Raw genomic sequence first — 17,936 nt, forward strand, 5'->3', positions numbered from 1 at the left:
AATATATTTTAGGTGCTCATTGTATAACTTTGAATTAAGGTGAAGGCATTCATATGCATGGAATCTATTTAGCAATTGCAAAAATGTTTGTTTTCATTGTATTTATGCCCAATTTTATTTCTTGCATTTGACAGTGGCAGTGTAGCTAGTTTAATAAGCAAGCGTAAGTTATTATAGCAATGATTATGGATTTTTATGGTATTTAAACTAGATTAATCAGTGAAGTATGATAAAGTTGAAGGATTAAACAGACTGTGCACTTAAATATAAAACACTAATGGGGAAATCTTGCACGAGGCAATATTTGTTATTATGAAAATATAATAAAAGGATAATTGGCGGGGTTCTCTTTCTAGTAAAAGGATGGATTTTCTCAACTTAAGAAGTCAAATTAATGCCTAGGGAAATAGGGCATCCTTCTTATATGTAAACATGGTGCCATCTATGTGAAAGTCATTTGATTTTTAAAACCTAAAATAAAACTTAAGCCTTATGTTATGCCAGTATATGACTGAATTGAAAGCATGATGCTAGTGAAAAACATTCCAAGTATTTATCCTAATCTTATCTTTGTAAAATTGCATATATGCTCCTGGATATGCATATCCAAATGTTGATTTATAATACATAATTTGAAGACTTTGTTTTCTGTTATGAAGAAAATATATTAACTCTCAATGAACAAAGTTATAAACTATTTTTCAGAATGCTTGAAATTTGAATGCTTCACATATATTTGTAGGGTTTAGAAGTAAAAGTTTAAGTGAATATTAATTCACTTAACAAAAATAATTTGAGAATCTTATCCATGATAGGTGTATATGATTCAAAGTTAAATAAGTCATATTCTCTAACCTTATAAATATTAATACTTGTATTAGTTATCTGTTACTGCAGAACCAGTTTTAGCTGTTTAAAATAGCAAACATTTATTATCTCACAGTTTTTCTGAGTCAGGAATCTGGAAACAGTTTAGCTGTGTTTCTCTGGCTCAAGGAGAAACTGCCAAGAGCAGTTAGAGCCTCACCTACAACCCTGTTCTCTTGCAAAGTCACTCATGTGGCTATTGGCAAGGTCCAGTTTCTTGCTGGCTGTTGACCACTAAACTGCCTCAGTTTCTTGCCACACTGGCCTCTAAGGCAATTTACTACATGACAGCTAGTGTCCCTCAGGTCAAGGAAGCAAGAGAGAAAGATTGCCGAAGATGGAAGTCATAGTCTTTTTATAAGCTAATACCAGAAGTGACATTTGATTACTTCTGCTGTATTCTTTTGTTAGAAGTGTCAAACACACTCTCGAGTAATGATTAACAAAGTCATGCACACTGGAGCAGGTGTAGGAAGAATCACTGTGGGCCCTTTTAGAGGCTGCCTATCACAAAGCTTATAACCTAGCAAAAGAGACAGGTAGAGCCAACCATTACATTAGAATGTTGTAATAAAAGTTGCACAGGGTGCACTGAAAGGAAAGATATCTCAATAGACTGGATGTTTTAGGAAGACTTTCTAGTGAGAAAGATCAAGAAAAGTTTAGAAGGATCAGTAGCCAGTGGCAGGGTTATGTAAGAAGGCTTGTAAGTAAACTACAGATTGATGGTTACAGCTAGAATACAACCTATAATAAGGATGGGATTAGGTTTATATAGGTAGGTAGCAGCCAAGAACTATGTATGATAAACTTAGGGTTTGAACTTTATTTTTAAAATTGTGGGAAATGTTGATAAATATAAGCTTGAACAACTTTGTTTTTAAAAAGACCACTCTGGCCACAGTGTAGAGAATAGATTTGAGATACAAGAACTGGTTAGGAGGCTGTTGTGGTTATAGAAGAGAGATAGAAACTTGATCAAAGGCTCAGTAGTGGTGGGAATAGAGAGAATGGCATGAAGTAGTAGCTGATAGAAAGGTAAATACAAACTATGGTACTCTGAATATGAGGTGGTGAAAGGAGATCAATAAAATATATCTGGAATAAGTCATAGTGGGTAACATGGTACATTTAGAAAAAGGAAGCAAAATTGTTATTTGATATGGTAGTATAGTTATCAGTGACGCTTAGGGCTTGGATATCCAAGAAAAGGAGATTAAATATTAAAAAACAACAACAACAACAAAACAAAGAACGCTGGTACAATAAGACTTTTTTTTTTTTTTTTTAGGCGAGACAACCCTTGTTTGATCTCACAGATTGCAAGGACCTTGTCAGTTTACAATCTTATTTTATTTTTTTACACCTACAGCACCTGGTCTTCCTAAGTGGTCTCCCATCCAAGTACTAACCATTCTGAGATCAGATGGGATTGGGCTTGTTCGGGGTGGTATGGCTGTAGACGAACACATTTTCTTTTATAGGGAGAGGCCTCTATTAATAGTAAAGTATTAGTTGATAATTGATATGCTTGTATTCCAAGAAATTGTTAAGCAGTACAAATATTCTGTGTTCTTTACACACCTTCATTTTTATCTCATTGAGCTCATAGGAATTACAGTAACTTTAACCAGTCTACTAAGATGGATATAAAAAATGTGTAAGAATGAGACAGGATTCCGAAGACCTTACCTTTAGATGAGCACCTCTGTTTAGAAGACTCAGGCATATGTAAACAGTTCTTGGAACTAGGAAAGTAAAATGCACACCACCACTTAACCAAGGTTCTCCAAATCCAGAAATAATAATATAAAATTTCAGACAATTACTAAATTCATTGTTAAATTGTGCCTGTAGTAGAGTCAAAGCAAAATGATGCTATGTTGTCAAGTAAGGATAATAACAAAAGTGATTTCAAACCTTACTTTAGAACTCAGATAGCACCCATTGTATATTTTGCAGAGTATTTTGGCACTTTATGAATATACTTTATTATTATAGATTGGAGTATGTGAGCCTCAAAGAAGGATGAACTACCTTCCCACAAAAAATAGTGTAAATGGTTGCCTTGTATCAAACCAGATCTTTTATACCTTTGGTTTTAAAGTAGCATATTCTCAAGTCACTCTAACATATAAAAATGACATATACACTAATAAGCTAAGTTTAACAATGAAACTAATAATTGTCTGGAAATTTAAATTAACAAAAGGTCTTTAATCACAACAGAGATAAACTTTTTAAAAATAAATATATTAACAAATATGTTAGTTAAACATTGAGACTTTTCCTTCATCATCAGGACAAACAAACTTCCTAATTATTTAATCAAACAAATGGCAAGCATATATGGTTATATGTTTTATAGTCCTGCATGAGAAAAAAAAAAGTATATCATAGAGATTAATCTAGGACTAGAGTTAGATGTCATGAGTTTAAATCCCTGTTTCAATGCTTAGTAGTTGGGGGATTTTTGAAAAATGAAAACTCTAAGACTGTGTAGTCATTGGCAATATAGGAATAAAAATGCTATCTCTTTCACAAGGAGATTATGTAGCTTAAATGAGTAATCTAGTGAATGAATAGCAGTTAACGCAACACTTAGATATTTAAAGGCACTTAATATATTTTAGCTGTTTTTATGAAATTTCCTTTTAAATAACATTTTTATTTGATTTTATTGATTTTGTTTTTGTACTATATATTTATTACATAATAGAAAGCTTAGGATTTTTAAAGAACATATATGTAAGAAACTATAATGTGCTTAAAATGAAAGTTATTCAATGCTTTGATTCTCAGAGTACACTATAGCTATTCACATTATTCACTTATTGACTTATTTATTTTATTGAAGCAATACTTACTGAGTTTTTGTCATTTGCTGAATCACTAGGGTTACAATGGTGAGAAAAACCAGAAATAGTTTATTGCTATCATGGAGTTTACAGTCTTTCAGGAAGGACATAGAGATTAATCACATGGACAGATGCAAAATTGAACTGTGACATGCTGGTTACAGAATTTGCTGATTACTCAGATTAAAAATAAGCTAGTTCATATTAGTGGTAGTATGTAAAAATGCCTACAATTTTGCTAATAGTATTAGTGAATTTTATAAGTATGCATCTTAAATAAATGGTTAAGTAAGATAATCATCTAGTTAGTGACTGGTGAATAATCAGAACCTAATTTAGTCTATCATCTATTGATAATTATGTGCATAATTAGAGGTATTAGGATGAAATTATCATGGGGGGCCATATTCAGTGTTAATTCCAGTATGCCTCCCAATAATACTACAAAGTGAGTTTTTACTATCATTATTGTGATTAGATATATACTCTAAGTAACGGTAACATTTATGGAGATGTTATACATAATTGAAATGAGTTATTTTAAATTTTGAAATACCTATAGTACTAATACTCAAAGCAAAATAAGCAACTTTAAATATTAGAATTGTAGATTCTTAAATTGTACTTAGTCTAAATATATAATTCCTGAATTCTCTTTATCTTACATTTGGAAGATAGCACAAAATTTAGAAAGAATTCAAAAATACCTAAATATCATAATAGATTGGAATAAATAGAAAGACATTTGTTTTCTTAGGTAGATAATTCAACATCATAAAGATTTAGTGTATATTTTCAAGTTAGTATATATCAAATGCAATTCCAATAAAAATATCAAGAATAGATTAGAAGACCTTGAAAAAGGAGCAAAAACATTAGGGGTAATTCTGCTAGATATTACAACTTAATATGTAAAGTTTCTACCCAAACAGTGTTCATTAAAATAGTGCATATTTGGCACATTAATAGACCGATGGAATAAAATGGGAATCCAGAAATAGATCCTAAAATATAAAATAAAATGTGGTATATGATAAAGTTGGCTTCACAAATAAGTGTATGTGAGGGTGGATTGGGGATAGACGTTAAAAATTTTGTTGAGGTAACTGGATAGCCATTGAGAAAAATATAAATGAGTAGAAATCTATATTTAAAGTAAATGAAACCATAGGTTTACTTGTGTTAAATGAGGTCGAATTCCTTTATAATCTTGGAAAATGGAAAACCTTTCCACTATGAGTCAAAATTCAGAGTTGGTAATAGATCAGATTGATAAATGCAAACACATTTTATTTTTAAAAATCTGTTGTATGGCGGCTCAGAGAAGCTCTATAAGCAAAATCAAAGTGATGTACTAGAAGAAAATATTTCTAGCTTTTTCATAAACAAAAGTATAATCTCTAAGTAAATAGCTCTTAAATATTGAGATGACCATAAATTAATAAAGGGGAGATAAATATGAGGATACATTCAAAGAAAAAAGTAAATGACCATAAAAATATAAACACATGCTCAATGTCACTTCCATGAAGAGGAATGTAAATCAAACACATTGAAATGCTACTTCTTACTAGCAGCTTGGCAAAATCCAAAAAGACCACGAATTTAGTTGACAAAGCTGTGGAGAATATTCATTCTCATGCATTGCTGATAAGCATGAAAAGTTAGATAAATCCAGTAGAGGATTATTTGGCAGCATCAAAAAGATAACATATTTTCCCTTTAACCTAGGAATTCCACTGATTGGAATCTATCTCTGAGATAAGTCTCCACAAATATGAAGTTAAATGCACACAGGCTTCCATATAGGCTATTTATAAGAGCAAAAGACTGGATGACAAATGTTCATCCTATTTATATAAATAGGATCAACTTGAGGTTGTGGTACACCGTCAAGTTGATCCTATTTATATAAATTCAAATTTTTTTTAAGATCAAGAAATAATTCTGTCTATACCACTCACTGTACATTGTGATGCTTTTGCTTCTTTCTCTAGAAAACTAATGATTTTAATGCTTAGATTGGCTTTTTGTACATTACATTTTCACCTGTTATCTTACTTAGTTTTTAATTTCCTTTTCTCTGTATTCTAGTTAAGTTTCTCAGATTTACCCTCCATACCACCAACTTGATTTTCTAAAATCCAATTGGGACTACCTCCAATGTGGATTTTTATTATGCCACTCTTATGCTGCCAGGCCCCTTTCCATTGTAACTCAGTCAGTTTTATCCTTAAGGCTTCTTCTTCCTATAACTCATTTTCTCGGAGTATTTTGAGGACAACAAGCTGCTACTTGCTTTGAAAAAAAGGCATTGATATCTATTTTTCTTGTGAAGTCTATTTTCAAAGTTTTTTTTTTTTCCTCCTATGACCATTAAGTATAATGTACTTTATACAAGGGTAGTAATTTATAGATGTATTTTTATTTGCCTTGACTGAGCAGAGTGTTTGCCCTTGGGTAGATGCCATATCTCATAGCTCCTTTCACTTGAATGGTAGGTGGTTTATCCTCTTATATTTCAGCCTGAAGCCCCACCCGAAGCTTGATTTGCAATTCGTAAAGTTCTGTAAATTGAGCTTCCATCATCTGCTGCTTCAATGCTAAGCTTCTCCTGTTCCAGTATTCACTTACTGTTGGAATTCTTTGAACATAAAATGCTATAGCTTTACTTCTACTACTACTTTTTTTCACTTCTATACTTCTGAATATAACATTTGAATCAACATAGTTCTACTTTGGTAAAAGAGGGAGAGAAGCCAATACATGCTGGAAATGGAGCTAGCTGTTCACTGTGTTCTGAGTTTTTGTGCATCTTCTCTTTTGTTTGGGGGATTTATTTTGGTCTGGAATGTGGATTGTTTTATATATAGTACAAGAATGTGTCATGATTTATTAAGTAGAAATCTTATCCAGATTTGGGCCTACGGCCTTTTCTTTGATTCACTTGGAGTTATATGTTAAATCTTTATGAGTACTTTAATTGCTGATTAATAGGAATAGTTATTACACACATCTTATCTACCATCATTTTAAGCCTGAAGCCCCAAAGCATTTTCTAAAAATTTCTCTTTCCAATGGTAAATAATGTTCAGGGATATTTTCTTATAGATAATAGAGAATAACTTTATTAGGTCTTCCAAAATAATTTAATATACAATAGTCTTATATTTGTGTCCGTTTCTTCCTTCTATTTGTTCTTTCTTCATTTTAAATAAAAAGATGTCAGTATAAATATTGTGTTTAAAAAGTGTGCCTGACTTTTCCTTGACTCCACACACTGTCTAGCTGGATAATGGTTGATCTTCACTTGAAGATTATGTTAATATGCATAGCCCCTTGCCTGGCTCTCAGAGTCTAGCAGGCATTTGTTCATTGTGACTTTGCTACACTTGTATCTGTCTACTTTGAGTACCTGTTTTTATGAGTCTCATATTCAGTACAAGAAAAAATTTCCTCCAGCATACACTTATGAATGTTCAAATCTTATGTAAAGGGGGCAGCCACTTCTCAGTTCCAACTTAATTTCTAAATGTCAGTTTTCCTAATTTACATAAACACAGACACCAACAGATATTGACAAGTTCATATTTGAGGCCTTTCTACAGTATTCTTGCATGCTGTTTGTCTACTTTATCCATTAAAGCACTTAGTATATTAATAATAGCTGTTTTAAATTCCCACTCTGATAGTTTCAAGATCCTTGCCATATCTGATGGTTGTTCAGTTTCTTCAAACTGTTTTTATGCCTTTTAGTATGCCTTGCAATTTTTGGTTGAAATCTGGACGTGACGTACTAAGTGAAAGGAACTCATGCAAATTGGCCTTTAGTGATGTGGTGCTAAGGTATGTGGAATCCTATGATTAAGTCTCAGACTTTTGGTGAGCCTATGTTCCTGGACTGTGAACATCACCAATCTTTCTCAGTTTCTCCTTGCCTTTTAGGTGGGACAGAATAGTGAGAGGTGGCTGGAATTCAATATTTCTGTTTCCCTATGTGAAAGACTAGAGCTATCTGGAGTAAGGTATATCCCTTCCCCAAAGTATGTTAGGCTCTGATAAAACCCCAGCAAGTGGGGCTCTGAGGGCAGAAGAACAGAACACTCTGGCATTTTTCAAAATGATTACCTTTACCTTGTCCTGCTGAAAGTATGAGGGAGTTTTTCTGATATTCACTATAAGAATCTGGTAAAGCTCCTGGAGGTAAAATTCACAAATGAGTGGAGGCCCCTTTATGACTGGGTCCCCCTGGATTTTTTTTTTTTTTTTTTGAGGCGAGGCAGCCCTTGGTTGACCTCACAGATTGCAAGGACCTTGTCAGCTTACAATTCCTTTTTTAAAAAATTTTTTACACCTACAGTACCTGGTCTTCCTAGGTGGTTTCCCATCCAAATACTAACCAGGCCCACCCCTCCTTAGCTTCCGAGATCAGATGTAATTGGGCTTGTTCAGGGTAGCATGGCCCTAGACTCCCTTGGAATTTTTAACTACAGTTTTCCCCACATTGAGCTTCCAGCAATTTGCCAATTACAATTTAGGCTTTCCTGTCCTGGTACAGGTTCCTGCAAAGGTTTATGTTCTAGTTACTGCTCCAGTAAGTTTTGATCGTCTGTATTTCTCTCTCATTTTGGAGGGAGTAGTTTTCTTTGTGACCTTATTCTCTGTTGGATCTAAGACAATTTGTTAACTATTTTTAATGCTTGTTTAGCTTTTTACTTCTCATTAGGATGGAGTAGCAACTTCTAAGCTCTTTACATGATGAACTAGAAACCAGAAGTCTCAAAACTACATTTTTAATGAAAAAAATAGAACGGATTTATTAATCAAATAATACATTGGTATATAAATTAAACACCTCACATTTTTTTCCCTTGAAGATGAATTAAATATGCTTTCTGAGGTGAAAGGGATTAAGAAATACAAATTGCCAGTTGTAAAAATAGTCACAGAAATGTAAAGTACAGAATAGGGACTATAGTCAATAATATTGTAATAACTATGGTATCAGTTGGATACTAAACTTTTCAGAGTGACCACTTTGTAAGGTATATAAATGTCTAATCACTCTGTTGTACACCTAAAACTAATATAATATTGTGTTATTGTAATTTAAAAATAAATTTAAAAATTTTTCTAAATTACACTCTCTCCAGTGTATATTCCAGGTGGATTTTCTTGCCTGAATTGTGAATAATTTCATTCTCCACCTGAACAAAACTTATAAATACTTTTGTGTTAGTCTAATTGAAATCCTAAGGACCCTTGACCAAATATCCTAGAGTGTCTTCGGCCACCTAATTATGTACAAGTACAACTTTTAGTTTTATTCCTCATTTACTATCCAAAAGAATATCAGATTTTTAAGAGCTCATGACATAAACTTTCATATTGCTCTTATTCCATATGCTCTTATGTCAATCAACCCATATCAAGTAGAATGATCACTAAGAGAATGCTAGAGTTGAAGTAAATAAGATTTAAATATAGTTAGAAACAGCAAATGTTCACCCCATTAGTTTTTACTGCAGGCAAACCATTTTTGCCTTATTGTTTTATGTACAGATTAAATGGTATTGGCTCATTTGTCAGAATCACCTCAGAGTAAATGAAAGAAACTTTTTACCTCTTACTTTTAGTAAGATGTCCGTACTAAACTTGCTTTTCAACTAAATCTTGGTTGGTGAAGGTTTTGGCTTTTTTATTTCTGCCTAAGATTTCAAAATGAGTATTTATTTAGAATACTATTTGGGGAATAGCAAGTAACAATAACATTTAGTTTAACTTACTGTGGTTATTTTTATCTGTGCTCTTTTATTGCTCTAACTTTTCATATTGCTTCTCTGAAAAAATCTTTGTTCCACTATCATTAATATTTTGTGCATTGATTTCCATTTCAACAACATTTTTCCTGCATAGTGATATATTTTCAAGAAATTTTCAGTGGTTCTGACTTGTATCTGAATCAATCAAATTAATGAAATTGAATGTTACAAAGAGTCAGTTACTGAGTTCTTTTTTTTTCCATCTGCAGCTGAAAGTTATTGCAATATCTGTTTCCAAATCTCATGAAATTTTAACTTGTGTATGAAGGTTAGAATTATAGTGCTGCTTTACCAAATACAATCCACTTGTCTTTGCTGTTCAGTGTCTTACCATTTAAATATGGCTCAGCATCAGTAACAAGATATTTTTGAGACACCCTGTTAATATTCCTTTGTAAGAAATATAGAATACAGGAGTTTACCAATAGGTAAGAAGGTTAGACTATTTGCTTTTTTTTCCTTTTTTTTTTTTTTTTAGATGTCAACTCTAATAATGAAGGCATAGTAGAAACAAACTCTTCATTTTTAAACTTATAAATTTTATTTACATGTATTGCTAATGAGATGAAAGCATGATTAAATAGAAAACATATTCAAGTTAAAATGTTCTGTAAAATTTAATTTATATAATGTTAATTTTATATGTAAGTACAATATGAAAATTGAGCTTCTATCATCTGCTGCTTTAATGCTAAGCTTCTCCTGTTCCAGTATTCGCTTACTGTTGGAATTCTTTGAACATAAAATGCTATAGCTTTACTTCTTCTCCACTACTACTACTTTTTTCAATTCTATACTTCTGAATATAACATTTGAATCAACATAGTTCTACTTTGGTATAAGAGGGAGAGAAGCCAATACATATTGAAGATGGAGCTGTTCACTGTGTTCTGAATTTTTGTGCATCTTCTCTTTTATTTGGGGAATTTATTTTAGTCTAGAAAGTGGATTGTTTTATATATAGTACAAGAATGTGTCACGTTTCCTACTGATAAATAATCCTAACCATATTTGGTCATTATATTACATACAAAATTTTGATATTTCTAGTTCTATTTTTGTTGTGCACCAGTATCACTCAAAGATTTGTTCAAAAGTAGCATGACTTTATCTTTCATCTTTTTTCAAAACATATTGTCTTTGTTGTTGTGTTTAGATATCTATAACTAATGGAAAAATAAACCTATCGATTAAAAGTGAGTTTTTGCAAAGATTATATAAAGGTTTCACATTTCTCCTTCCTTAGGAAATGCTTTTTTTGCCCTATTCATGGAAAAAAATTCCAAGTTTAATTAATATGAGTTTTTGAGTGATTATATAATAGAGATTTTGCAGGAACATCTTTGTTAAGTGACCTACCAACTAGAAGGAAAGTATTCTCATAGAAAAAGGTAGGACAAAAGAATAGAAAGTGATTTCGGTAGGGCAAAGGCACATATGCAGGACTGACCTTTCCTATCTCTAGCTTTTCTTTGTGTATGATTCTTAATTTATGGTAACATTCAGTGTAGGAATAGTATATTCTACAAAGTTTTGGAAATATGACTTTTTGATCCATCTTCCTCTATAACTATAATAAGATAAATTTCATATGGAGATTTATTCTCAAACTTACAATGTAACACAAATAGTTTTATTTTTCTCCAGAAATACTGAGAAAATATTTTATGAACTTGTTTAATAGGTTTTATTTATCTATATAGGCTTTCAAATTTTTTATTACCAAAAATGAGGTGTTCAAATGATTGATCGCTAACTGGAAGCACTTTTTAATTTAATGAGACTGGCCTCTTCTTTTAAATTATAGGTTTTAAATCTTTATTAATTTTTGTAGCTTCAAGAAAATTTAAGTGAACTTGTAGCAAAGTTTCTAATACATTAAGACAAAGCTTTGAAATGTTATTTAACCTGGACAAGAACTTTCTTGTGAATGTTTTCTAAAGACATATTAAATATTTATTATCTTTTTAGAATCTATATTACTTCTATTTACCTAATTTGTATATTCAGTGACTTATATTCCAGTTACTGTGGCTGTGTAAGAAATTATCCTAAATCTAATAGTGCGAAACATCTATGTATTATGATTATGACTTCTGCGAGTCAGGAAATTAGAGAGGATATGGAATGAGTAGTTTATTTCTGCTTTACAATATCTGGGGTCTCAGCTGGAAGACTCCTAAACTGGGTGTTAAATTCATCTGGAGGTCTATTTACTTTTGCATCTGGTAGTTGATACTGTCAGCTAGAGCTCCTGTTAGGATAGGCACAAGATGGCGGTTTCATATTTAAGCATTCTAATCATAAGCCAAATGGAAGTTACATGGAAAGAGGGGACAGGGAAAGGAAATTCCTGCATTACAGAATCTACCTATGTATCACATGGACACTCTAGAAGCAATTTGGAGAAGTATTGGGGAGAGCTGCTCCAATTAAAATTGTGGTTTTATTATTAAGACATCAGATTGTATATTATGTGGGCAACTATTCATATCTCTCACTCTTGTTATTCTAAACTTGCCTTACAATTCTCCTAACAACCTGAGCTTTGTTTTCTACACAATTTTATCTGCTGCAACACTTTTAATTCCATTCCTGCTTTTTAGGGTTAAAGATAACTATTCTAGTTTGAACCATATTTGAAATTAGTTGTTTATAATACTGTCTTCATTCATCCCATTTTTATGATGAGTTTAAATTCAAAGTTATGGTCCTAGCCCTCTTAATTTAATGGCTGCCCTGTCGCCAAGATGGAGTCAATTATGGGGAAAATTTGGCATTCGTGTTTTCTTAATTACATCTCACAATCAAGCAAAGTATTTATTAGTTGATTAGTGATAATAGGTTCATATGTTACCTATAGAATTACATTTTGAAAATGGAAAGTTTTTATAAGTATACAATCTAGTTCATTTTTTATAAACTTACTAAAAAATAAATATGCTATCTTTTCTCTTTTAAATGCATGCTAAATTAGCAGTTAACACTAACTCAAAGCACTAAGAACCACTATTTGAATGGGAAATGATTTAATGGGCATAATAACTAGTTTTGTCTTATCAATTCACTCCCTGTCAAAGGTTCATCTGGTGCTTTGATTTTAAATTCAATTGAGTTTTGCTCTCAATTTCCATAGAAGAAAATAGATAACCAGAAGTAGTACTGGTTTTAAAATCCCCTATTTCTAATACTGAACATAGAAAGTATAACAATGACTAGACTAAACCCAGATTATCAAGTCATTTTTTAGTTTATCAAGATTTTAATATTAAAATAATCTATTACTAATAAAATGTAGGCTGTCGATTGTCTTATAAACGTGATAAATTCATTTCTTTCTCTTGTGCTGTGAGTGAACAAGAAAGCTTACCAAAGTCGTGGTCTGAAATCAACCCAAAGTTATATAGTAGAGAGCATGTCTCTGAATTTAAAGTTTTACTACTCAAACAATAACAAAAACTTACCAAGTGATCACAATTTGACAGATTCTGACCTAAGCATACCAGAGAAAAAGAGAGAGGTTTGAGGGATAGAGAAAGAGGGAGAGGAGAAAGAGAGAAAGAAATTAGTTTCTGTGCTCAAGCTTAATGGAAAACATAGAGAAGAACATAGAGAATTATGATGCATATAATAAGTACTATTTAGATAAGCACAGTTTGTTATGGAAAACCTGTGATTTTGCCAATTGAACACATTGGAACAAATTGAAATTTGACTGTTACAAGATACACAAAGCTTTGGCTTCTGCTGTTTATGTAAAGTAAATGACATTATATTAAATGCCTTTTTATTCATTTTTAGAGTATTTTTGCATATCAAAGCTAGTAAATATGAATCTTGGTAGAACTTGGTGAAGGAAATAGAAACTTTATAAGAGTTTAGTCAAAGTAGATGCTAGATTGAAGAACAGAGTGGGAAGCTAGAATATCAAATGAGGAAATACGCAGTTTATATGAGTTTAGAACAAAGATGTTGCTTCTATATTTGACCAAAGAGTATGAGAAGAAAAAACAAAAAGCCTTTTCTCCCTGTAATTTAATAACCTTTAGTGCTAAGATTACTCTTAAAAATGATTCATTATTTTAAATGGAACCTTCATTTTTCATTTAATCTGTCTCCTTAAATTTCCAAATCATATCACAAAATGCTTTTCTACTCCTCTCTTTCTTTTTAAATTTGAAACTTACATATTTTTTTCTTAAATTGGACAATGAACTGTATAATTTACTATTAAAATTCTTACTACATCCAGTTAACCTGTAAGAAATTCAGAAGAATGGGCTAAAGCCAACTACTGCTTATTCAAGTCACATGTTACAGCCTATAGAGTCTTTGTGGAGTAGGGTTCCAGAGCATTTTTTTTTTTAATTCCACTAAACTCAACCAAACTTCTTCACTGCCTAGTTCCTTCCTTCCTCCCTCCCTCTCTTCCTTTCTTCTTTCCCTCCCTTCTTTTTTCCTCCCTTCCTTCCTTCCTTATCTGGTCACTTAGACTTGTCACTGCTTTTCTCCTTTTCTCCCCTTCTCCTGTGTCCCCTCAAATCTCTATAACCTCTTTGGTTATCTCCCCAAAGTGCTTACCTTCTCTCTGAATCTCTAATATTCATTTCCAGTTATCCAGTTAACTTTACCTCCACCCTGCAGAAATTCAAGGGAGTAGAGTGGACAGGAGGGTGTGGACAAAGTCCGATCCCACAGGTAGAGCATACTCAAGACAATCATGACTTTCACATTACCAAGATGCAGTGATGGAGTTTCTCTTTTTTTGTTGGTCTCCATTATTATAGCCAAATAATCCCCCTCTACCAGATCACTCAATCCTTGGGATTTTATGTAGCCAAAGAAGACTGGGGAGAAATACTTGTCAAGTCACAAAACTGGTAACTTTATTAACTGCTTTTCTCTCCAATTTTTACTTGATCTATGAAAAAATATTTTCTACAAATTGTTAGTACAACTTTTTAAAGATTGACTTTGTTTACATTAAATAAAAACTTCCCCAAATAAATATTTAAATCTATAATTATAACTCTAGAAGTTCCTAGAATGGAAATTTTTGACTTAATGAACACTAATGTCATAGTCAACCTCAGAGCTAAAATAGATGTTTTCCTTTTGTAACATCTGTCTTATCCTTTCTATATGAAAATGTTAACATTTCTTGCTTGATCTGAAGGCTTATTCAATTCTTTTTTTGCTCTCTGTGAGGAACTCCCTTGTTCATTTTTCTCTATAGCTGTTGGCCCTCCTCCTCGGAGGTTTTCCTTTTCCATTACCCTTCTTAGTCACAGCTTCAAGAGAAAGAGATCAAGAACATGCCCTTTTGGGGGCAGAGCAGCTTTTCCTGACTGCTCCTATCCTTAGAAGTTTGCAGAACCAAGATGTGTTTTAAGCCTAGGCAGTTTTCATCCACTCTCGTAGTTTTTGGCAATTCAGCTCTCTCAAAATATTTAATAAGCTTCTTACTTAATACCAGCCATTAAGTAGATATTTTCTGAGTTATTGTATCCTATTAAAAGAATTACTATTTACCACATCTATAATATCTTTGCCCTTAGTCACCTTAATTTTTGAAAACTTTTAATAGAAGGTACTAAAGCCATTATCTTTTGTTCTCTCTGTTTCAAAGTTGAGTTTTAATTACCTTTGTTACTTAAAATACTGTCTCAATTTTCTCCTAGTGTTTGTGATCTCAGAGCACTTGGTTTGTCATACATTTCAAAATGAAAATTTCTTGAATGTCTCCATTTTCTTTCATTTTAACCTGCAAATTAGCCAGTTCTTGTCTGAGCTTACCAGTTTTTTTAATAGTACTCTGGTCAAAAGCAGATAACGATTAACTCATGAGTAACATGTTTTCCAAGCTCTTTTTCTAGGACTACAAATTTATTTGTTTTATGATCTAGCTCCCAAATCATGCTTTGTCATTGCAAGCAGTAAAAGATCACCATCTTTCCTATCTTTCAGATTACAATAATCATTGTCTTCCTCACCCTATCAGTAAGGCAGAGTCACATATTTTGTTTCAGAAGCTTCTAACCTTTGAGGTTAATTTCTATATTAGGACAAACTGAAATATATTATAAAAAATCATCTTAATCTCAGTGGCTTAAGACAACAAAAACTTATTTCTTGTTTCTGCAGAGTCCACTGCAGGCCTGGGTGAGATTCAAAGAAACTGTCTTACAGTTTCCTAGAAACAACTAAGTAATCTAGGATGACCATAGACCCCACCATTCTGTGGTTCTGCTGTCTGGAACATGTAGCCTTAAAAATTGTCATGAGAAAGAAAAGGAGAGCTCAAAAGTCTCACTCAGCAATGGAATGCTTCTACCCATAGATAATGCATACAACTCTTCCTCTCACAGCCCAATGGCCAGCACTGATCACCTGTCACAGGGCTCTGGTTGTCTGCACAGGGGCAAATAAATATAATCCTCCTGAACCTAGAAGGAGAGAAGACTCAGATGTGAATGGCTTATACATCATATGTCCTACCTTTGCAGATTTCTGCCTCTTATCCTAAGAAAGATGAATCAGTATTCTTAGAAAGCAGAGACAGAAGTATCACTGTGAGTATATTCTTCTCATATGAATACATTTAAAATCTAATACCATCAACTTATTCATGGCTGTTGACTATAGATGTTATTTCTTTATGCCAGATGTTAGTTGCTATCAGCCTATTAAAGTCTATATGAAATAGACTTGAAACCTTGTGCTTAATGGCTTCAAATGGTGCTGCAGTAGAATTTCTTTATGAGTTTATTTTTGCTCCATTTTGCTATTCTTCTGTAGTCTTTTGAACATTATGTGGAATATCTTCTTTTTTCATAGTTCAGATACTCTCTCTGTCTCTCCCCTCCCCACCAGACACCTATATAAATGGTAGAATTAGAGTTTTGGGGCAAAGTATTACAATAATACAAACCTCAATTTTTGTAATAGTCATCTCTGCAAAAACTGCTTTTTTTTTAAACAGTTTTTTGATTTGCCCCCTTTTCAGCTCTTTATCTCTTTACTTACCATCATTCTATTACCTCCTTTTTCATCGTTGCCCTTCCTTGCAGGAGGAAGAACACTTTTGTATCTTTATTTTCTCATCTAAAACAATTAGCGTCTATAGCATCTAACTCCAGATTATTCCCTATTCTTTGAGAGTGAGAGTAGAGTTTCACTATTTTCAGTTTTACTAGGATGAAGACAGATTTCTTCTGGCGTTGACATTTAGGCTTCAGCAACTTGATTACTGCCTTCCACTTAGGTACTAAGGAAGACATCTCAAAGACCTGGTTTCCAGAATTAGCAGTGTTTCAATGAAAGGAATTGTAAGGAGGAATTGAGTTTGATGATTCACTTAAAAAATTCTGTTTATAAAGAGAAATTTAAATACATTTATTAACAAATATCTGGAATCTTATTAATACCCAAGGATCATAAATAAATGCTGATAAATTCTAAATTCATGTAGTAGAAAGAGTTTTCAGGATTTGTAAGTGCCCGGTTTATTATATCAGAACAGTCCAAATTAAGATTAATCTCAAAGGCAACTAATTGAAAAGGAAGAAATGTTATTAGAGAATAAGTTTACTATTTTTCAATATGTGTTTATTTTTAAAAAGACCACGTTACTTTCAAGATAATCTTATATTTGATAATCTTATAAGTGTGACACATCTTAAAATATATTTAATTCAAAATTTTAAAGAAGCAATATCTTCCTTTCATGTGAGTTCTTAATGGCAAAAAATTGTATTGCTTGCTTGTGTGTAAAAGGAAGCAAAATTTTAATAAAATGCATCTCCAGGTTTAATTCTAATCAACCTTTATCACCTATTATTCACCCTATCAAAAATGGAGAAGGCAAGCTTGACAGGCATGTCAAGATGAATCCCTCAAAAAGATACATGTCAACGTTTAAATAGAAAATATCATGTAAATGCTAAATTACAAAAAGTGCATCTTTAGTCTTTGCACAGAGATTTTAGAAAATGAAAGATGAGCAAATTTCAGGAACTTTGAGTATCAAACCAGTGATGAATTATTAGGGCTGTTTCTTGTTCAATATCTACCTGCTGGATTGGAATGTGTTGATATGGACAAGATTAATGAAGAGATTATAAAAACTTTGAAAATTATGTAATACCTAATGAATAATTATATAACATTTAAATGTTTTTTTGTTATCTGTAATTCTTTTTCCTTTTTTTAAAACACATGGCTACTTTGTTTCATGATGTCTTTACACATTTCAAGACTATAGAATATCTCTAGTTTCTTTAAATAAAAATTAGAATTATACTGTTTGCTTGTAAATACTTAATAAACATATGGTTTTGACAGCAATATATGGCATAATTGTGGGCAAATGTAGATCATATTTCTGGAG

General features: G+C 32.2%; 1 long non-coding RNA gene and 1 pseudogene across 3 annotated transcripts in view; one reads left to right on the forward strand and one right to left on the reverse strand.

Annotated features, from left to right (window-relative positions):
- Nucleotides 1–17,936, forward strand: part of LOC120612528 (uncharacterized) — a 278,407-nt gene that overhangs the window by 165,255 nt on the left and 95,216 nt on the right. The gene's annotated exons all lie outside the window — the stretch shown is intronic.
- Nucleotides 8,077–8,195, reverse strand: LOC120612672 (uncharacterized; annotated as a pseudogene).

The sequence above is a fragment of the Pteropus medius genome, unplaced genomic scaffold, assembly GCF_902729225.1.
Source record: "Pteropus medius unplaced genomic scaffold, Ma_sr-lr_union100, whole genome shotgun sequence".
Lineage (NCBI taxonomy): Eukaryota > Metazoa > Chordata > Mammalia > Chiroptera > Pteropodidae > Pteropus > Pteropus medius.